The sequence below is a fragment of the Dasypus novemcinctus genome, chromosome 24 (genome assembly GCF_030445035.2).
Source record: "Dasypus novemcinctus isolate mDasNov1 chromosome 24, mDasNov1.1.hap2, whole genome shotgun sequence".
Taxonomy (NCBI): domain Eukaryota; kingdom Metazoa; phylum Chordata; class Mammalia; order Cingulata; family Dasypodidae; genus Dasypus; species Dasypus novemcinctus.
In genome coordinates, this window is record NC_080696.1 from 27,155,686 (window position 1) to 27,179,430 (window position 23,745).

At 36.7% G+C, this 23,745-nt stretch overlaps 1 pseudogene; it reads right to left on the bottom strand.

Annotated features, from left to right (window-relative positions):
* Positions 1-22,120: 22,120 nt before the first annotated feature.
* On the bottom strand, positions 22,121-23,053 carry LOC101447383 (olfactory receptor 4C11-like; annotated as a pseudogene).
* Between the last annotated feature and the right edge of the window lie 692 nt (positions 23,054-23,745).

Genomic DNA, 23,745 nt, shown 5'->3' on the forward strand with positions numbered 1-23,745 from the left:
AATACACTTGCAGAAAATATCAACAGACTAGAAGAGGCAGAGCAGAGAATTAGTGATGTGGAAGACAGTACATCAGAAATCAAACAGATAGTAGAAGGGGTCGATAAAAAGATAGAAAAAATCCAGCTAGGATTTAGGGACCTGAATGACAATGCAAAACGCTCAAATATACATATTATAGGTATTCCAGAAGGAGAAGAGAAGGGAAAGGGGTCAGAAGGAGTGTTGCAGGAAATAATGGCTGAAAACTTCCCAAATCTACTGAAAGAGACAGACGTACATATCCAAGAAGCACAGCGCACTCCACTGGTCATAAACCCCAACAGGCCCACCCCAAGACATATACTCGTCAAAATATCCAATGCTCAACACAAAGAGAAAATCCTAAAAGCAGCAAGAGAAAAGAAAACCATCACATACAAGGGAAGCTCCATAAGATTAAGTGCTGATTTCTCTTCTGAAACCATGGAGGCAAGGAGGCAGTGGTATGATATAGTCAAGGTACTAAAGGAAAAAAATTTCCAACCAAGAATACTCTATCCAGCTAAACTAGCATTCAAACATGATGGAGAGTTCAAAATATTCGCAGACAAACAGAAACTGAAAGAGTATACCAACAAGAAACCTCCCCTTCAAGAAATTCTAAAGGGAGTTCTGCAGGAAGAAAGGAAAAAACAGGAAAAGCAGAGTTGGAGGAGAGTATAAGACCAACAACAACAACAAAAAAGACAAAAAATATATATACAAACAAAATATGACAAACACAAATCCAATCAAAATATGGCTAACACAAATAATTCCTTGATAGTAATAACACTGAATGTCAACGGATTAAACTCACCTAGCAAAAGATTCAGACTGGGACATTGGATAAGGAAATATGACCCATCCGTATGCTGTCTACAAGAGACACATCTTAGACCCAGAGACGCATGGAGATTGAAAGTGAATGACTGGAAAACAATCATACAAGCTAACAATAACCAAAAAAAGGCAGGAGTAGCTATATTAATATCAGACAAAATAGACTTTAAATGTGAAACAATTGTGAGAGACAAAGAAGGATACTACATTTTAGTGAAAGGGAAAATCTGTCAAGAAGATCGAACAATCATAAATATTTATGCCAGGACCTTGTAATAGGTAATGGATTTATGAATATCTCACCAAAAGCACGAGCAGCAAAAGAACTGATAGATAAGTGGGACTTCCTCAAAATTAAAGCCTTTTGCTTTAAGGAATTTGTCAAGAAAGTAAAAAGGGAGCCCACACAGTGGGAGAAAATATTTGGCAACCATATATCTGATAAGAAACTTATAACTTGCATATATAAAGAACTCCTATATCTTGAAAATAAAAAGATAAACAACCCATTTAAAAAATGGGAAAAAGACTTAAACAGACACTTCTCCAAAGAAGAAATATAAATGGCAAAAAAGCACATGAAAAAATGTTCCAAATCTCTAGCTATCAGGGAAATGCAAATCAAAACCACAATGAGATACCATCTTACACCCATAAGATTGGCAGCTATGAAAAAAACAAGAATACAAGTGCTGGAGAGGATGTCAAGGAAGGGGAACACTCATCCACTGCTGGTGGGAATGCAGAAGGATTCAACCATTCTGGAGGACAATATGGCGGTTTCTCAAAAAACTAGCCATAGATTTGCCATATGACCCAGCAATACCACTGCTGGGTATATACCCAGCAGAACTGAAAACAAGGACGCAAACCGATTTATGTACACCAATGTTCATAGCAGCATTGTTCACTATTGCCAAAAGTTGGAATCAACCCAAATGCCCATCAACAGATGAGTGGATCAATAAAATGTGGTATATACACACAATGGAATACTACTCGGCTGTAAGAACAAACACACTACAAACACATGTGATAACATGGATGAATCTTGAGAACCTTATGTTGAGTGAAGCAACCCAGACATTAAAGGACAAATACTACATGACCTCAATGATTTGAAATAACCAAGCTGCCCTAGATAGCAAGAGACTGAACGATAGGCTTACAGGAAATCAGAGGGTGGAGGAAGGATGTGAGCCGATGTCTACAGGGATGGAATTTAAGATGAGATGGTGGTAAGTATGAACACAAAGAAGAGATAAAAGGGGGGCAAGGGGTTGCCTTTGGTTGGGGCTTTGTGGGTTTGAGGGAGGCTGGGGATGGGCGGATGGGTAACATTGCCCAAAAGTGGGGGGAGGGAGGGGTAGCATACGAACACAGGAGAGGGTCAGGTGATGGTGGAGAGTAAAATGCCGAGAAAATCATATCAAAATATAATAAAGAGGATTACCTGTTTAGAATGCTCGGAGGGGAGGGTCTGATGCAGGACGGGCTCCTGGGGAATGTCTAAATGCTCATTCTGCCAGAGTGGGTGACACCATGGGGTAGAAACCCAAGTAGTGAGAGTGGGGGTGGACCCACATCCTGGGGAGGACTAATGCCATCAAATAGAGGGAACTGTATCCCTCGAGAGAAAGGGTGGCTCCCAGGGCATTGGGGCAGTTGAGCAAGTTAGACCCTGAACACTATTCCATCTATATCTGGAAGCGGCTCCTTGGGAAATGGAGGCTGGCTGTCACTGTGGGCACCAAGGTGGAAGGGAAAATGGACGTTAAATCTGTGTAACCAAGGTAAATGGGGGGTAAGAGAGGAGTTTCGTGAGAGTACACAAGGATGGATATAAAACATGTAATATTACAGCATAACATATAGGAGATGACAGACTGATAATGTAAACCATAATGTAAAACATAGGATAACTAAGAATGTAAAAAACTGTGTATCCTAAAGTATGCACCACAATGTAAGCACAAATGTCACCTTGTTTGAAAGCTATTGTCTCAGACTCTGTACATTACGTTAAGTAAATATGATGTGAATAGGGTGTAAGAGTATCGCTGTGGAAGGGAAAGGTTTTGTGGTGGATGTATGGGAGTGCTGTATACTATATATATGCATTGCTGTGGTCTAGGGCTCCTGTGAAGAGAAGCTCAATAATTAGGGGGGGGGAAAGATAGGATGTAGAATTTTTTCCAAGTCAACACGTATTCTTTATATAACCTTTAAACCCATAGCTATATGCCATTTCCTAGTAAGGGACCCTGACATTATATTGGGCTTCAAATTTCAGGGAGTTCTGGACCACAGAGTGGTTCAACAAAGGCAATGGAGGAATACTGGTATGGGATACCATTGACAGGGGATATATGGCTGACAGGGAGCTGTACAGAACATAGTCCAGGGTGCATGGCAATGTTTGGATATACTCATAGTGGCAACAATTAAAAACCACAGCAGGGGGGGTACTGGGTTCCTGGCCAGTGGTGCTCTGTCGTGGTCCCTAGGGGAGCAGAGACAGTCTCCCAAGTGCAGCGGCGGGGACCGGGAGGGAGTGAGGGTTCAACAGTGAGCCCATAACGCTAATGACTATGCTTGGGAGCTGATAAGCCTAAAATAAGAACAAGGCCTAGAGCAGCATTGTGCCTGGGAATTTCCTCCTGTCAGCCTTCATGTTACTCAAATGTGGCCAGTCTCGAAGCCAAACTCAGCATGTAAATGCAATGCCTTCCCCCCAGCGTGGGACATGACACCTGGGGATGAGTCTCCCTGGCACCGAGGGACCACTATCAACTACCAACTGATGATGCAACTGGAAAATGATCTCATACGGAAGGTTCAAAGCGGATCAGCAGAATATCCCTGTCTACATAAAATAACGTGACTTTAAAATGCTGTTTGACCTAATGTAAGGGGGAAATGGAAAGGAGAAATGAGTTTATGTGGCTACGAGTCTCTAAAAAAGAGTCTGGAGGCTGTCAGAAGGATTGCCCTTATGCACAACTGAGCAGAGTCAGAGAGACAGATAAAGCAGATACAACCCCCAGATATCGGTTCCTTCGAGGGCTAAAGAGACCCATGGGAGTTATGGTCATGGCCGATGGGGTTAACTACCAGGTCAGATGGCCCCTCTTTGGAACTGGTGTTTATGTGTGACGAATCTGGACTCAGATGGGATCTCTCTTCATAAGACTTTCATGCTAATGTGCTGGAGGTGCAGTTAGTGTCGGGGTTTAAGATATATTTAGGGGATTTGAATCTCTGGACTGACAATGTGATAGCCAGGTCCTGAGCCTCAACAGACTCCAGCACCTACAATCTGACTTATTGGGCTCACCACACTCAGCTAAGATGGAGTTGAAGAAGGACAACCACCACACCATGGAGCCTAGAGTGATTACAACTGAAAGTGGGAGGATTGCATCCAGCATCCAGGTGGAATCTGAGCCTCCTCTTGACATAGAGGTGCAATGGACACAACCAATCCAATGTCCACATAGAAAAGGTGGCATTGGATTGAGAAAAGTGGACATGGTGTCTGATGGGTATGGGGAAAGGCAGGAAGAGATGAGAGGTGGAGGCGTCTTTGGGACATGGAGCTGCCCTGGATGGTGCCTCAGGGGCAATCACCGGACATTGTAAATCCTCACAGGGCCCACTGGATGGAATGGGGGAGAGTGTGGGCCATGGTGTGAACCGTTGACCATGGGGTGCGGGGGTGCCCAAAGATATACTTGCCAAATGCAATGGCTGTGTCATGATGATGGGAGGGAGTGTTGCTGAGGGGGGGGGAGAGGTGGGGTGGGGGAGGTAGGGTTCAATGGGACCTCATATATATATATTTTTAATGTAATATTATTACAAAGTAAATAAAATAAAATAAAATAAAAAAACAAAAGGAATAATTATTTAAGATTTTCAAGGGTCTTGATGAACCTCCTGGTCACACCATAATCCTCAAGTAGAAAATGAAAAGACTTTGGACATCATTATCTATTTGTAGAGTCCTGTGTCAGTCTTAGTTATATGAATTCAGTCACTGTATTAGTCATTGATTTAATTCTGTGGATATGATAAAAGCACAGGAAAGGAATCATCTGCAAGGAGTAAACATAATTTAATACAATGAATTTTAAACATTGAGTCTTAAACCTGGGATGTCACCGAGCTCTGACTACCTTTGAGAATAATTTCTCACTCAGTATTTTTAATCCTTTGAACAAAATGGGATTAACTCTACCTATGAATACTTTTAGGAAGTAAGAATAAAAAATATGACTGTCAATACTAGAAGTAATTTAACTTAAAATAAGGTTTCCTTATGTGTAAATTCTCTCATTGCAATTTTATATTCCTTGAACATCTAGAAAATAGGTAAATTTTTTATACTATTTTCATCAATGGGAAACAGTGACAGCAACAATCTCACACACACACACATAAACAGAAAACAATAAACAGTCAAATAATCTTAAAACTGTCATTCCCAAATAATTTCTTGGTAATAGTGCATAAGAAATAGTGCAGTGAAGACCTACAAAGTGATCTAACAGCATGGATATTTATTATAGACTATTTGCCTGGAATAGATTTGTCTCTTACCTTTCATTGCCCTCTCATTTCTCAGTTGTTCCTACTTCTAAATCCAGGTAGTGCTAATAAACTTTATTTATTTTTGTAAATTATTGTTATTCATACTCAAATTCATGTTTTGTTTGAGGTACCAGGGACCAAGAATGACCACAGGGCCTGGGACCTCTTATTTAGGAAGCTGAACCTCAACCACTGAGACATTGGCTCTCCCCTGCATTAATTTTTACATTTATTATTACTTGTTTGTTTCCATTTTCCTTAGGAAGCATGGGGAACTGAACTCTGGAACTCCCATGTGGGAAGTAGATGCTCAATTGCTTGAATCATTTCTACCTCCTTCAATTATTCTCTAAATCTCTTAATAGATTTTCTTAAGACACAGGAGGGCACTGAGCCTATATTTAAGTTAAAGTAAATGGCATTAACTTGCTACCATGGTGGATTTCTTTATGGGTTTTTAGTTTAAGCTTTTGTGATACACAAAATATACTCTTGTAAAGTTTTAGAATATATGTGAGATTTTTAAGTCATTTGCATCCTGTAATATGCATTATATATCACATACTGTGACTTCAAGTAAAAGAAAACAGAAATAAAAGAGGATTAACTTTTCTTGAGATTCAACTTGATCCCAAATCTACAGAGGTTGCCTCTATCAATTATACTTATTCTTCAAAAATATAAAAACAAAATATGAATGCCAAACCTTGAAAATATATTTACAACACATGTGAAAGACAAAGGCATACTTTCTTTTTTATTCAAATAACTCTCAAAAATCAAGACAAAATTAGGGAATTGTAGCTAGAGAAATGTAAAATAACATTCTGTTCTTCATTTACTAGATTGAAAAAAATGCATAAAACTGTGATGACATTTGGTATAGGGATTGATGAGGAAAACAGGTGACCACACTCTATTAGGCAGTGAAAGGGTGCTGACACAAATACCTGAAATCTGTTTACTTCTGTAAAGGGTATTTATTTGGGGTAGAAGCTTACAGTTTCCAGGCCATAAAGCATAAGTTATTTCTTTTACCAATGTCTGTTGCCACATGTTGGTCCAAGGTGGCTGCTGATGTTCATGCCTTCCTCTTCCTCTTAAGTCTCTATAATTCCAGCTTCTTCTAATATCAGCTATAGGCCATCAGGCTATCTAGGTTTTGTCTCTTCCTGGGGCTCAGTTTTCTCCTGGCTCAGGCTTGCTTTTCTCCACAGGGTCAGCTCTAGACTATCAGGCAAAAGCTCATCTCTCTTCCCAGGGCCTCTGTTTTATCTGTGGAGCTCTCTCTATTCCTCTGTGTTCTTCTCCAGTGTGTTTACTTCCCAGGCTCCAGCTCAAAACTCCCACCTCTCTTCTCTACAGTGTGATTTCTCTGTGAGTTCCCACCCACCAAGGGGATGGGTTTTCAACATCCTACTGATGTGGCCCAAATTCTTAATCATTATTTAATCAAGTAAAAGTGAAACCTCTGAATCCAATATAATCTAATATGCCCAGAGGAAAATAACAATTCACAACCATAATACAATATCTATTTTTGGAATTCATAAACAATATCAAACTGTTACACTCAATGTTTATAGGAGTTCAAACTGGAATTTAGGGGGTGATTTCTCAATGGTTTGCCATATAAAAATGCACAAGGACTTTGACCTACCTTTCTACTTTCTATAAATATACCCATACACATCACAAAGATAATTGCAGCAGTTTATCTGTCTAGAGTGACAAAGGGATGAGAAAGAATTCAAATATCCATCATTTTTGGACAGAAAAAAAAAGTAAGGCATTGCTAAGTAACAATTAAAAGGAAAAGACGCATAGCACTGTATGAAGATAAACTATTGTCTTCAAGGTGCATCATAAAGTAAGAATTGCAGAATAATATGCATATTTTTTTCTGGCACTATTACAAATGTATTAATTTACTGCTGTGTGCCAGACCTTGTACATGTTATTAGAGACGTATAAGTGAATGATTTGGAGGATTGTTGGAACTTGGATGACAGAGAGATAAAGCTTAACTCTTAATAAAACATCTAAGAGGGAGGCTAGGACTGCCTTGTTGACCTGCTTTGAGGTACAGCAGATCAGGACACAGCTTCACAACTAAGAGGAGAATTGGGGACAGAGGAAGAAGCCAAAACAGCAAACTGTGAGCTATTGATCCTCTTAGCAATTAAGAAGGGCTCCACTCCCCATCCCTGAGATGTCAGATGAGGGTAAAACTTCTGACAAAAGGTATCTGACTAAGAGGACTACAGACTTCTTCCTCCCTGCTGGCACCTCAAGATATATAGAGACTGGGGTGGGGGTGCTCTTGGTCAACTAGACTGCTAGAAAAAAAAGGAAACTGGCAAAAATCTTGACTTTCTCCCATTTGTGGCTGGAAGCGATGCTTACACCCCACCCTCAGGACAAATGATCAAAGTGGAGCCTCTGACTTCCTCCTCCAAAAGGAGTGTGGCAGTGACCTCCCTGAAGGAGGAAGGGACTGAGAGGGTGGAGAATGATCTCTCTGCAGTAATTTTAGTGAGTTGAACCCATTTTGGGTGTTGGAAAGGACTCTGACAGGACAGGGATAGGGGAGGGGCATCCCTTAGGGCAGGCTGCCAGGCTTATCAGCCTAGGTAAACAGAGAATTTACATCAGAAGAGAGGCAGCTCTCAGGGAGGGAATAGGAGCTGATAGGATTCTGAGTAGCCTTGTTAACATAGAAAGGCATATTAGCTTCTGCCTAGTGTATATAATATCACTTGTTCAATCCCTGGCTATTCTCTGAAAATTGCTATAAGGTTATCAAGCATCCAGTATAACTTTATGACAGGGAACATACTGACATCCTCTTTGTATTAACTTTTATTTAATTTCTTATTTTTAAAAAGATTCCTTTTTTACTTTCCTTACTTTACTCTCTAAAACCTTGCTTAAAACCTACAGGGGTCAAGATGGAGGGTGATTGATTGCTGCATATCATCACCTTTAGGAGATCATTAGGGGTCTCAGAGAAAAGGTTGTTTTTATGCATTTATCTTATCTTGGCCTTTGGGTCATTTTCCTTCCTTCTTTCACTTTTTCTTTAAAAAGAAGGGGGGGGCAGAAACTGTTTTGATTTCTTGTTCTTAAATCCCACCTTCGTTTTTTTCTCTGTTAGATTTTTTTTCTCTCTTTTGATTCCCAATTTTTTCTACACTATTCATCCTTTACATTTTATGTTTTCAGTTGTTATTTCATTCCACTACTTAGGCTTGGTCTTCAATTTTCTTGTACTCGTTTCTCTCTCTCACCTACTTTCTCCATGTTTTATTTTCACTTTTAAAAAAATTTTCTCTTTCCTTCTCTCCTCTACTTTTTCCCCCCTCTTCTCACCATACTGAAATTTTAATTCATTCTATATTTTTCTCCATTCTGTTTCATGTTTCATTGTTTCTATTTCACTTTTATAATTCCATTCTTCTGTACCACTTACTCAGGTTAATTATTCAATTGCCTATGTCTTGTTCAGGTCTTCTCCTACCTTTTACTTTTATCAATGCTATTACTCATTTTCTCTTCCTATCTCTTTCAATTCTCTGGTAATAATATGTTTTTCAAGGTAACATAGACAACAGCAAGGAAATAGAAGAATAAATGAAGTGTAAAAGTGAGACCTTAGTGCACTCAAAAACAACAAAATAAAACCATAGGGCAGAGAGAGAAGCAAATCAACTGAATAAACACACCAAGATAAGCAGATGACTTGGTATCAAAAAATATATACAAGCTATACTAAGAAACAGGAAGACACAGTCCAGTCCAATGAACAAACTAAAAAAGCAAAAAGGATTGAAGAACATGGAACAATTAATCAGAGCTTTCCAAACAAATATAATGAATCAACTTAATGAAGTGAGAGATGAGATTAAGGATGTTAAGAGGACACTGGAAGAACACATTGAAGAAATTGTAAACATATATAAAAAGATAATGGATATGATAGTGATGAATGACACAATCCGAGAAATCAAAAATACATTGGAAGCACATAACAGCAGATTTGAACAGGCAGAGGAAAGAATTAGCAATGAAGAAGACAATACATCTAAAATCAAACTAATAATAGATAAAAAGAAGAAAAATCCAGCAGGGATTCAGATATTTCAATGACAACATAAAATGTACAAAAACATACATTATAGGCATCACAGAGGGAGAAGAGAAGGGAAAGGGGAGAGCAGGAGTGTTGGAGGAAATAATGGCTAAAAACTTCCAAACCCTAATGAAGGAGATGAATGTACATATCCAAGAAGTGCAGCACACCCCAAACAGAATAAATTCCAACAGGCCTACTTTAAGTCATATACTTGTCAAATATTCCAATGCTCAACGCAAAGAGAAAATGCTAAAAGCAGAAGAAAAAAAAAGAAAGAAACAGCATGTACAAGGGGAGTTCAATAAGAATAAATGCTGGGAATGCAGGCAAGAAAGCTGTGGTATGACATAGTTAAGGTGATAAAAAGAAAAAAGAAACAACTTTCAACCAAGAATTGTCTATCCAGAAAAATTGACATTCAAAAATGAGGGAGAGTTCAAAATATCCACAGACAAACACAATCTAAGAGAGAATGTCAATATTAAACCTGTTCTTAAAGAAATACTAAAGAGAGTTCTGCAGGTTGAAAGAATAAAAACAGGAGAGAGGGAGTTGGAGGAGAGTACAGAACAACTAAAAAGACAAAAAGACTAATAAAACAATATATGACATACATAGACACAAAATATGACTAATCTAAATAATTCCATGAGAATAATAACATTTTATGTTAATGGACTAAATTCACCAGTCAAGACACACAGGCTGGCAGAATGGATAAGGAAATATGACCCATCTATATGTTGTCTACAAGAAACCCACCTTAGACCCAGGGATTCAAGAAAGCTGAAAGTGAAAGGTTGGAAAACAGGTTTACAAGGAAAACAATAACCAAAAAAGGGCAGAAATAGCTATACTAATATTGGGCAAAATAGACTTTAAATGATTAACTATTGTAAGAGACAAAGATGGACACCATATATTAATAAAAGGGGTAATCTTCAAGATTAAATAATAATAATAAACATTTATGCATCAAACCAGGGCATCTCAAAATAGATAAGGCAAGCACTGGAAAAACTAAGTGGAGAAATAGATTCATCTACAATTATAGTAGGGGATTTTAATGCACCATTATCACCATCAGACAGTACATCTGGACAGAGAATCAATAAATAAACAATGTCTTTGAATCATACATTAGAGGAGCTGGACCTAATAGACATATATGAAACACTACACCCAAATACAGCAGAATATACATTCTTCTTGAGTGCATATGGATCATTCTCCCAGATAGACCATATTCTAAGCCACAGAACAACTCTCAATGAACTCAGAAAGATTAAAATTAAACAAAGTAATTTCTTTGACCACAATGGAATCAAACTGGAAATCAGTAAGGGTCAGAGAAGCATGAAGATATGGAAGTTAAACCATATGCACTTAGACAAACTGTGGGTCAAAATAATTGCAAAAGAAATCACTAATTACCTAGGAATGAATGAAAATATCAACACAGCATATCAAAACCTATGGGATGCAGAAAAGCAAGACTGTGAGGGAAATTCATAGCCATAAATGCATATATCAAAAAAGAAGAAAGTACTAAAATCAAAGACCTAACTGCACACCTGGAGGAATTAGAAAATGAAAAACAAACTAACCCCGAGGAAGCAGAAAGAAAGAAATAAAGAAATAAATTAGCACATAACAAAATGAAATTGAAAATAAGAAAGCAATTGAAAAATAAACAATACTGCTGAAAGCTGGTTTATCAAGAAGATCAATAAAATTGAAAAACCCCTACCTAGGCAAACAAAGAGAAAGAGAGATGATGCAAACTAACAAAGTAAGAAATGAGGAAGGGGATATCAACACAGACTGCACAGAAATAAAATGTATCATAAGAGTATGTTTTGAAAAATAGTATGCCAACCAGATAGATAATTTAGAGGAAATGGACAAATTCCTAGAAACACACAAGCTGCTTACATAGATAAAAGAAGAAAATGATGAGCTCAACAGACAAACCACAAGTAGGAAGATAGATAGTCATCAAAGGCCTCCCAACTAAGAAGAGCCCAGGACCAGATGACTTCACAGTTGAATTTGACCAAACCTTCTGGGAAAGAACTAACACCAAGTCTGCTTATAGTCTTCAAAAAGCAAACAAACAAAACAACAACAACAAACAAACAGAAAGGGAAGGAACATTGCCTTACTCATTTTATGACAATATCACCCTAATACCAAAGCCAAACAAAAACATCAAAAGAAAGAAAAATTTCAGACCAATCTACCTAAAGAACCTAGAATCTAGAAACCTCAACAAAATACTTGCTAAACATATTTAACACATCAGATGAATTATAAACCAAGACCAAGTGGACTTCATTCCTGGTATGCAAGGATGGTTCAATATAAGGAAATAAGTCAATGTTATATACCATATAAATATATTGAAAGAAAAAAATCATAAAATCACATACATAGATGCAGAAAAAGCATTTGAAAAAATACTGTACCCTTTCTGAAACAAAACAGTACAAAAGATAGGAATAGAAGGAAACTTCATCACATGATAAAGGATATATATGAAAAACCAACAGCAAACATCACATAAGATGTTGAAATCTTAAATGCTTTCCCTCTATGATTGAGAACAAAACGAGGATGCCCCCTGGCAGCACTCCTATTTAACATTGTTTTAGAAGTACTTACTCTAGCACTTGGGCAAGAAAAAGATATAAATTGGAAAGGAAGAAGTAAAAATTTCACTATTTGCAGATGACATGATAGTTTACGTAAAAAACCCTGAGAAATACCAAACTCCTCACCCCACTGCACTCCTCCTACATCAACAACATATTTCATCAGTGTAGCACATTCATTGCACTTGATGAATACATTTCAGAGCATTGGTACACCACATGGATTATAGTTTACATTGTAATTTACACTCTTCCTCAGTCCATTCAGTGGGTTATGGCAAGATATATAATGTCCTGCATTAGTCCCTGCAATATCATTCAGGACAACTCCAAGTCCCAAAAATGCACCCATATCACACCTCTTCTTCCCTCTCCCTGCCCTCAGCAACTCTTGTGGCCACTGTCTTCACATCAATGATAAAATTTCTTCCATTGATAGAGTCACAATAGTTCTATAGTGAAAAACCAGTAAGTCCACTCTAATCCATATTTTATTCCTCCATCCTGTGGAAACTGGGGTGGTGATGTCTACTCAATTTCTGAATTGAGAGGTTCAACAGTTATGGTGGATGGCTCTGGAGTTCTGTATCTTGTTAGTGGGAACTACTTTGGAATTTGTGTTCCTGAGTGTGATGGAATTGGACTCAGATGTGACTTCCCTATGCATGCCTCTTCTGTCACTTTTACTGAATCTGTGATTGGCACTGGTGTTGGTGTATGCTCAGGAGACTTGAATCTCTGGACTTTCCATGTGCCAACTGGACCCTGAGCCTCAGCAGAGTTGCACACCTACTCTCATTATGTGTGTCTCTACCCCCGATGCAACATATTATGCCATAATATCATTCACATGCTTTCTAGAAGCTTTGTCCCAGACATGCCCTGGCCCAAATACCCCACATCCAACATCCTAAACCAGTAACCCTTCCTTGTTTTTTTGCCAAATGTGCACTCCCAGCATTGTAACTTCAACTACACACAGAACTTTCCCCTGTGTTCAACTGTTCTCTCCCCAAACCCTCCTCCCATCTTAGGGAGGCCCAGTATGTTCTCAAAAAGAGAGATGGGAATCACTTGAGAGCATTGGTAGTACATGGTAGTGGAGGACTGACTAGTTTATCAAGCCCTCAGTAAAGATGAAAGTAACTTTGAATCTTGTCCATCTAAGTGTGAAGCCTAGTGGTCACTGTGGGCCTGAAGGGGAGGGGAAGGGATGAATACAAGAGAGGGAATAGGGGAAATTTTAGGGTGAAGGAAGTGTTCTGCTTGATCTTGCAATAATGGATAGAGGCCACATTAAATTTTATCAAATTTTATAAAAGTATATGGTCCAAAATGTAAACCATAATGTGATCCATTGATGATGGTTAGTAGCTTTGTTTCAATATTTGTGCATCACTTGCAACAATTATACCATCTCTACATAAAATGTTATTGATGGGGGGAAGGGGGAAAGGGGGAGTAAGTTGAGTATATGGGACTTTCCTGTGACCTAAAACTTCTTTGAAGAAAAAATGAAAAAAAAAAAAAAGACACTGGGGAAATAAATAGAAGAAAATGTCACTGTACCTACAGGACAACAGTCTTACAGTGATGAAAGGCAAAAAGTAAAAAAAAAAAAAAGTTTTTTAAAAATATTTTTTCATTTGCAATATTCCAATTTTTAAAATGTTATTTCATTTTTATTTTTTATTAATTTTTCTGTTATATATTCCTTATGCATAAAACTATCATTTTTATTTAATTTTCTTATTAATTATAAGTGGCTATTTTATTGACTTCATTTTTTAAAAAGTTTTAGATCATGGAAGTGTTTACAAATGTAGCAGGGAGGATCACTGGTGTGAGGCATCAGTGAGTGGGGATATATGGGAGTAAGCTCACCTGGGTATACATACAAGGCATATAAATGTGTTCAAATGTTCATAAGACACTGTCGCAGTGGATAGAGAGTCACACAATAATCAAAAGAATATCAAACTTCCATCCAGGGGAGTGCCACATTCTCTATTTGAAAAACAAGAATGTCTCCAAGTACAGAGTCAATGATTTGTGAAGGAGAATGGTTCATTGAAGGACCCATGACATTGGTGACTATGCTTTTGAGCCTTTGCTCTTGAAACAGACATTTAGCTTAGTGATGTAGGATGCCCTTGAGTTACATACTGGGAGCCTCATTCTTGCTCAAATGTGGCTTCTCTCTAAGCCAAACTCAGCATATAAAAGCAATAATTTCCCCCCAGCATGGAATGTGCCACTTGGGAATGAGCCTCCCTAGCACCGAGAGATTGCTACCAAATACCAACAAACAATGCATCTGGAAAAAAAAAAAAAAGACATTGACCAAAAGGGAGGAAAGGCTAAAGACAAATGAGTTTATATGGCTAAGAGACTTTAAAGTGAGTTAGGAGGCCATCCCATAGGTAGCATTTGTACACCTCTTAACAGGAAATCATTGACAGCCAGTGTAGATACTATGCCAAATAGAGAAGCTCTTATGGGATATGGAAACATCCTGGCACTGTATTGAGGGCATATAGCTCAGGAATTTGGCTCTTGCCTGTAGGCCCTAACCTAATATTTATGCTCCCCACTGTGACAGAGTTAGACTCAGCAATGTTTTCCTCTTACATGACTCTTCTGTCCTTCTATTTGTACCTATGTATAGTATTAGAGTTGATACTTGTATATCCAAGAGACTTAAATCTTTGCGCTGCCCATGTGCCAGCTGAGCCTGAACCTTAATGGAATTGCAACACCTATTCTCGACTTCAATGGACTCACCCAGGACATCTAATCAGGAGAAGATGGACAACCAACATACCAAGGAACTGAGAGTGCCTACAAGTGCAAGCAAGAAGTTCCCATCCACAGGATGTATGGGATCAAAGCCCCACTCAATTAATGGTGGAATGGGTATCACCATCCCAGAGTTCTCAGGATTGGGAAATTAACTATGGACTAGAATAGACTTACTATCATTCTACTATAGACTTATTGTGATTCTAGCAATTTAAGAAATACAATTGTTGTGGAGGCAGTGACTCATGGATGTTCTGGAGTTAGTAGAGGGAAACACGGGTATAATAGGGGGACATTTTGGGGACTTAGAATCATCCTGAATGACATTAAAATGACAGATATAGGTCATTATATATTTGGCCATAACTAACACAGTCAGATGGAAAAGAGTGTAAAAGTACAATGTAAACTGAAGTCCGTGCTTAGTGGTAATGCTCCAAAATGTGTTTATAAATTGCAATGACTTAACCACACTGATGAAAGATATTGCTAATGTGAAAAAATGTGGGAGGTGTGGGGAGCAGGACATGTGAGAATCCCCTATATATTTTCTGTAACAATTATGTAATCAAAGTGTCTTTTAGAATATAAAAAGTTGGAAAAAAGCTAATGATTTAGTAATCACTGGGTTTGAATAATTTACAGTCCAGTGTAAGGCAGCAATCCCTCTTGACATGATTTCCTTTGATGTGCTGAGTATGAGATGGTAGTAGCCTAGCATAAAAATTCTACAATATTGCTGGAAGAAATAATATCAGAGTTAAATCTTGAGGCATTAGTCACATTTAAGGAAAGGAAGAAAGATGGACAAGGTATTTCTAACAGCATCAGGAACACTTTCCTTCTTACACAAGGTTTGTTTTAAAGCCTTTCCTAATGCATTATTGAGATTCACATTTGAATTCTAGCAAACTTTTAAAAAATTTATTGAAATATTTCACTCACACATAAACAGACATAAACAATAAGCTTATACTAATAGTTGTCAACTTACAAAACAAACATATATAACATCATACAGAACTCTCATTATTCACTCTACCACAAAAAAACTTGCATTGTTGTTAAACATTTTAAACTAATGATTAAAGAGCATTGTCAAAGTATTACTGCTAATCAAAGTATTTTTCCCCAACCCACCCTATTATTAACAACCTTTTGAACTCACATTTGCTATTTTACTTGTTCATTGGCAGAAATTACTCTTTGAATCAATTATTTTACTCTATTTCCCTTGGAATATATGATATGGTTTATCTCTATGTTGCCAGTTAACTTTCCCTGGTATCTAGGCAGCAAGTCCCCTTGGTTGAACAGTTAATAACAACCAGGGGTCAGACTACACTTACCTAGAAACTTAACTCTCTTTTCTTATTGTTTCACATCTGGGAAGACCAGCTTTGCATACTCCCTTAGCTATCCCTGTCATCCAATTTTAGTCTGGGACAAACGGGAAGGCATACCTTGGCAATTTAGATTAAGATATCAGAGAGTTGCCAGATACAAAGTGGAAAAGTATGCAAAGCATCATTGCTAATAACTAGAGAACCTCAGACTTTATTGAAAATAATTTATTGAATGGAATATTGCCATCAAAAATGACTGATACTATTGGATGTTCAAGAAAAATTATTTTTCCAACATTATATTATGAAAATAATAAAAAACATAAAACTCAAATTGAATACACACATGTAATCCAAATACCTATCATAGTATAGAAATTTCTGTCATTCCAGAAATTTCCCTCACGCTGCTCCCTATACAATCCCTATTCATCTCCAATGACATAGGTAAATATTCTTCTGAATTTTTCCCACCATAGATTAGTTTTACTTGTTCTACAATTCAATATATATGAAAGCATATACTATATCATGTATGGCTTCCTTCATGAAGGAAAATATTTTGTGAATATAATCAATGCTGGTGTATCATTGGGTCATTTCTTTTTATTGATGAAGAATATTTCATTGTATGAATATACCACAGTTTAACTATTTTTCTATTGACGGATACTTGGGGTCTTTCATGTTCTCAGGTATTATGTGCAATGGCTTCTGTGGACATTATAGTACACATATTTTTGTGAACATATTATTTCTCTTGGGTAAGTAGCTAGAATTGATGTTAAGTTTTATAATAAACTGCCAGAATCTCTTCCAAAATAGATGTAATATTTTTTACATCCTGTCAACAATTAAAAAAAAAACTGTACCCATAATTAGACAATTTCTCACTATCTGCCCTGCAATGCTCTGATCCAAACTTCCATAATCTCATAAACTTTCATAATCTCCTGGATTATTGCAGTAAACTCTTAACCAAACTCCCAGCTTCCATTCTCAATATTCAATAAGGCAATCAGAGTAATCCTATTAAACCATAAATCATCATGTCCCAAAACTCTCAAAAGAAAATCCCATAGCCATCTCTGATGTAGTGTCCTGATATATTTCTAATAAATATCACTTTCAACTATGTTCTCTGTTGTTCCCTATATCACACCACACCAGACTTCTTGGTTTCCTTCAAATACAGCAAACATATTCCATTTTCAGCTGCTGTTTGATCTTCCTAGAACTCTCCCCTTTGTATACTCAACATTTATTTCTTCAGTTCATGTAAGTGTGATAAACACTGTTGATGTTTTGGATTACATACGTTTTTGTTGTGAAGACTGTCCTATGTATTGTAGGCTAATTAACAGTATCCTTGTCCTCTATTGACTAGATGCCAGTAGAAGCCCTCAGCCGAATTGTGACAACCAAAAATACCTGCAGCCATTGATAAATATCCCTTAAGAGGAACAATTCTTGAGAATCACTAATTTATGGTTACCTCAAATATCAGCTAATGAAATGGGGTTGACATGACTATCTTACCCTATATAGTACACATCTCATTTTCCTAATTTTTCCACAATTGATTATATTTTGGTATCTTGCTTTATTTTTATTTTATGGCACTTTCTAACCCAGGCATATTAAATATTTGCTTCATTGTTTATTATCCATCCATACCACTCTAGATACTAAATCCAGAGAACAATGAACATTGTTTATTTTATTCACTGCCATATTTTTTTTAACTCTAGAATAATGGCTAGGAAAGAGAAGGTGGCAGAATATTACCTTTTCATATTAATTTTATATGAAACTTTTATCTGGTTTTAAATATAGTTTTAGACTCTATTTTCCCCAGTTATTTCTAGCAAACAAAATCCTTGCATGGAGTTTGAAAGTATAGGTTTTACATTTACCTCTTTCAGAACCTAAAATAAGTATATATATAACAATTATTTATAGTAAAATCCAAACCATTTTTGATGTTCCTTTAGACCATTTACAAAACCAATGAACTCTATATTTATTGATATGAAAATGTCCATGAGTTTGATATACATAAAAAAAGAAAAAGAAAGAAAAGAAAGGAAAAGACAAGGGAAGAAAAGAAAAAGAAAAAAAAAGAATTTTGGATATATACATTCAAAAGAATTAAGGACTGTCCTGTGGAATGTAAGTAAAGTCTTCATGAAAATTCCTCTTCTATCTGTAACAGCATTTAAATGAATGCTTACAACTCTGGAATAATATTTCTTTGTTTTTAAAAATATTTTAGCACATAAAAATGTTCTGTGCATTCTTTAATGGTATTTGTAAAGCACATTGTAATAAACTGTAGGAGATTTGGAGGTACTAAAAGTTAATAGTAAAAAGATTTACTTTACACTATATAATGATTTGTATAAAACTTCAAATAAAATGCTTTTAAATATGTTAGTGAGAAACCGACTTTGTTCTGTGAACAGGAGGACTTCTAATATTTATAGCTGATACAGTTATCCTCAGTTTTTCTCTTTATTTTGACATAATTTCATTCTTGCGTATGCTCTGCAAGGATAGTACAATTAACTTCCATAATCACCCTTTACTAAGATTCACCACTTTTATATACTTCTTTTCCTTCCTCCCTCCTTCCCTCCCTTCTCTCCTCTCTCCCTGCCTTCTTTTCCATTTAAAACATAGTTGTATTTTTTTTCCTGAACCATTTGTGGGCAAATTGGTTGTGTGCCCTTTTAGCCTCAAATGATCCAGTGTGTATTTTCTAAAATAAAACATTATGTAGGATAGCCACAGGAAAATAAGATTTAAAAAACCTAGGAATTTTTTTTTTTTATGGTACAGGGGTCAGGGAATGAGTGCAGGGCCTCATATGTGGGAAGCAAGCACTCCACCACTGAATCACATCAAATCCCCTGAGCTGTTTTTTTCTTTGTTTGCATGTTGTTGTTGTTGTTCCGGAGGCACCAGAAATGAACCTGGGACTTACAATGTGTAAAGCAAATGCTCAACCCATTGAGTCACATTCACTTCGAATTTGTTATTGATTTTATCTAACCCAGCACAAATTCAAATTTCACGAACAGTCCCAATGATGGCCCTTTCAGTGATTTTGTTTTACTGAATTCAGATAAAAAATTGCAGTCAGTTTTCATTTCTCTTTAGACTCCTTTAATCAGGAATAATTCCTTTGTCAGCCCTTGGCTTTGAAATTTATGAAGTACGTTAAATAATTCTGACATATAGGCCAGTTAGTTTGCATATTATCCTTGAATTTGGATCTGTGCTGTGTTTCTTTATGATGAGATTCATTTTAGACAATTCTGCAAGGAATAATAGAGATGTGATGTTGCATCTTCATTGACAGTATGATAAGAAAAAAGCATTGTGCACAAATTAGGAACTCTATTTGTTTGGAAAATGAAAATATAATTAATATCTGTAGTATCACTGTTAGGTAAATCATTTTGGAGTATGTGGTCACTTCAACATTGTATACTGGTTGGATATGGTATCTCAAAATTAAGGAAAAAATTTTGTTTCCCCATGTTGATTTTGGATATAATACTTTTGAAACACAAAGTTTTTCCCCCCCTTTGTCAACTTACCCCTATATATATTCTTCTTATTCTGTTATCCTAACTTTATTTTTCATTTACATTTTAGTTGATTTATTTTTTCTCTACTTCTTACCTTCATTTATTCATCTGAAATGCAAATTACTACAAAAAGTTGTATAGCTAGTGTGTGTTGATTTGTGTGTGCATTTATGTATGTATATTTTTGTTGGTGCTATGAAAGATTAAATCATATCTGTTTATGATGGATTCACATTTTCATTTCCTATTAAATATTAGGTCTTTTTCATGTAAGACCCTTGTTTAAACACTGTATTCCTAACCTCATAGGAAGAAAAAAGTGAGAAAACAAAAAACTAGAAGCATTTCACTGAGTTTATTATTAAATCATTTTTCACAGAAGAACATGGTTATTATTGGCAAGTTTGTGCAATTAAAGGTTTAGAAACATCTTTAGAAATGAAGTAAAAACCTGTATTAGGCATTGAAGATGTGTTACACTTTACTACAGAGAGCAAAATGAATGTAATAATTCAAGATACAACACATAACAGATACAGCCAAGGTGCAGCTGCTAATCTCTATCCTTTCTTGGCACCAAAAACCCAATGACAATTCTAACTTGGAAATCTACAAAACCCTTCTATTTGGACAGCCTAACTACAAGGAGAAAGTAGCTTTCTGGTACAACATGGGTTCTCATTACTTCTACTTTATGGAGAAAAATGTCATTGGCATTTTCTGAATGCCTATTATAATTTGATCCACTACATTGACACAATACATCTTTAAATAAAATGGTGTCATATCACTGATTGACTTCAAACCAGGTTCTTCCTTTCTGCCTTTCATTCTCATAAAATATGTTGTTTCCCTGAGGCATTTTTATTTTTTTATTTATATGGATGATATACATTATTTTACTTTCCATACCCTTAGAGTTTCCAGTTCTGTTGCTGCAGCTACTATGCAACAATAATCATGAATATTTCAAAACCCATTGTAATGCCATATTGAAAACATCCCACAAGTTATCTTCCAGTTATTTTTTTTAAAGATTTATTTATTTATTTATCTCCCCTCCCCCCCACCCCGGTTGTCTGTTCTTTGTGTCTATTTGCTGCGCCTTCTTTGTCAGCTTCTGTTGTTGTCAGTGGCATGGGAATCTGTGTTTCTTTTTGTTGCATCATCTTGTTGTGTCAGCTCTCCATGTGTGTGGTGTCATTCCTGGGCAGGCTGCACTTTCCTTCACACTGGGCAGCTCTCCTTATGGGGCACACTCCTTGCGCATGGGGCTCCCCTATGCGGGGGACTCCCCTGTGTGGCATGACACTCCTTGCACGCATCAGCACTGTGCATGGGCCAGCTGCACATGGGTCAAGGAGGCCTGGGGTTTGAACTGCAGACCTCCCATGTGGTAGATGGACACCCTAACAACTGGGCCAAGTCTGTCCCCACTTCCAGTTATTTTTAACACAGCAAACAATGATAAATAATTAGTTTATAATATAAGTACATGAATCAGTCTCTGATTCAAATATGTGGAGTTTTTTAAACACAAACTAGTGATATAATGGAATGAATGGTCTTGGCAAACTGAAATGCCTTGTCCTGAAAGCATTCAAGGGGAAGCTGGATCCAAAAATGGAAATGTGTTATAGGCAGACTAAAGATTTATTTAGTTATTTATGATTGTCCTCATGTTTGAAATGCTGGTATTGAGTAAATATCTTTTTTCTTAGCAAATCAATGTACAAATTCAGAGTTGAGAACTGGAGTTCACAGTTACAAATGCCACCAAAACCAGGAAGATGCCAAAGCAAAGGAAAAAAGCATATAAAGAGCATTAGTGAATAGAATTTATAGGGATAGTCGGACTTATACACCTGACGAAGTATGGCTGGAGAGACAGAGGATTGTCAGAGAGAGAGAATTCTTGGTCCATAATTATATGAATTAATCTGGCACTCATCTTTCTCTTATACAAAAGATCGTGACTTGGCATTCATTTTGTCTTAGAACAAGGGAAAAAATAGCAACTCACAACATTATATATGATTGCATATACTTCCCTCAATAAACAGATGCTATCACATTTGGCATAGAAACACATTTAGTCAACCATGATGTATAGGTAAGTGGACCTTCTGGTCATCCTTTAACTTCTGAGATAATTTTGATACTCCACAACCTTTTCATGGCATTTTTCACTTCTGCATTCCTTAGTGTGTAGATGAGTGGATTAATAAAAGGTGTGCCAATGGTATAAAATACTGCCACCATCTTGTCCATGGAAAAAGTGGTTGCAGGACGTGTATACATGAATATACATGGACCAAAAAATAAGATGACTACGGTGATGTGGGATGTGCAAGTTGAGAGGGCGTTTTTCCTCCCTTCTCTACTGTGCTTTCTCAGAGAATGCAAGATAACAATATATGAGATCATCAGAATCATGAAACTGCTTGAGCAAATGGCCCCACTATTGGACACCAACAGTAGATTGATCACATAAGTGTCCATGCAGGCAAGTTTCAACAGGGGTTGTAAATCACAGCAATAATGATCAATCAAATTGGGTCCACAGAAAGGCAATCTCAAGGCCAAGGCAATCTGAGCTGTAGAATGTATGAAAGACCCTATCCAGGCAAGAATAATCAAGTTGGTGCAGACTTGCCGGTTCATGATGATTGGGTAACGTAAGGGCTTACAGATGGCCACATATCAATCAACAGCCATTAGGATGAGGACAAAGATCTCCATGCAGCCAAATAAATGTAGTGCAAAGACTTGTGTCATGCATTCACTATAAGATATGTTTTTATTTGCAGAAAGAGCATCCACAATTAGTCGAGGGGCTGTGATAGTGGAAAAGCAGACATCAGCAAATGACAAATAAAATAGGAAGAAGTACATGGGACTCCTAAGTGTCCAACTGAACTTAATGGTCACAATAATGAGCAAATTCCCCACCACTGTTCCCGCATAGAAAATTAAGAAGAATAAAAACACCATTTTCTGCCTCATAGGATCCTGTGTCAATCCTAAAAGTATGAATTCAGATACACTGCTATTTTGTTGCATTGTTCCAGTTGATTTAGGGAAGGTAAAGGTTAGAAGAGTTCATCTGAAGAGAGAAAAATAATTTTATAAATAAGTACATTTGGAGCCTGAGTATATGCTAGATCATGAAACTTCCCTTTACCAGTTGTAATCACTTACCGTTCAGTGTATTGATTTTTTTCTGAATGAAATGCAACTCATAATACTTATTCAAACTATTGCCCTGGTTACATAGGAGGGTGCAATATGGAAATAATGAAAAAATAAATTATTCTTCAAACTTAAGTGAAGATTAATTTTTTGGATTTGGTGCAAGAAGATAACTTACTGATCAGAATGTCTTTCTTTAGTTTTCAGTAAGGATCTATCAATACTATGGGTGGTATGCTAAAAACATAGCAAAGACCTATATGTAATTTATTTAAATGAGCTTTCACATTTCTTAAACCTGCTAATCCAGTCATAGAAGACTCTTTTAGTAATATTCAGAACATCCAATCAACAATTGATTTGAGAGCAGTTTTCTTAATAAATCCTACACACATACACATGCAGAGAAACAGGAAGATAATAAATATAAGATTTGTGATAATTGGAGAAATATAATGCAATGTACAAGCTAAAAAGATTGCCAACTGTTGCCTTCATCTAGTTTAAGTATTTTTCCTTTTCCTTTATCTTTCAAATCTTTTTTAGTTTTTCCAGTTCTAAAT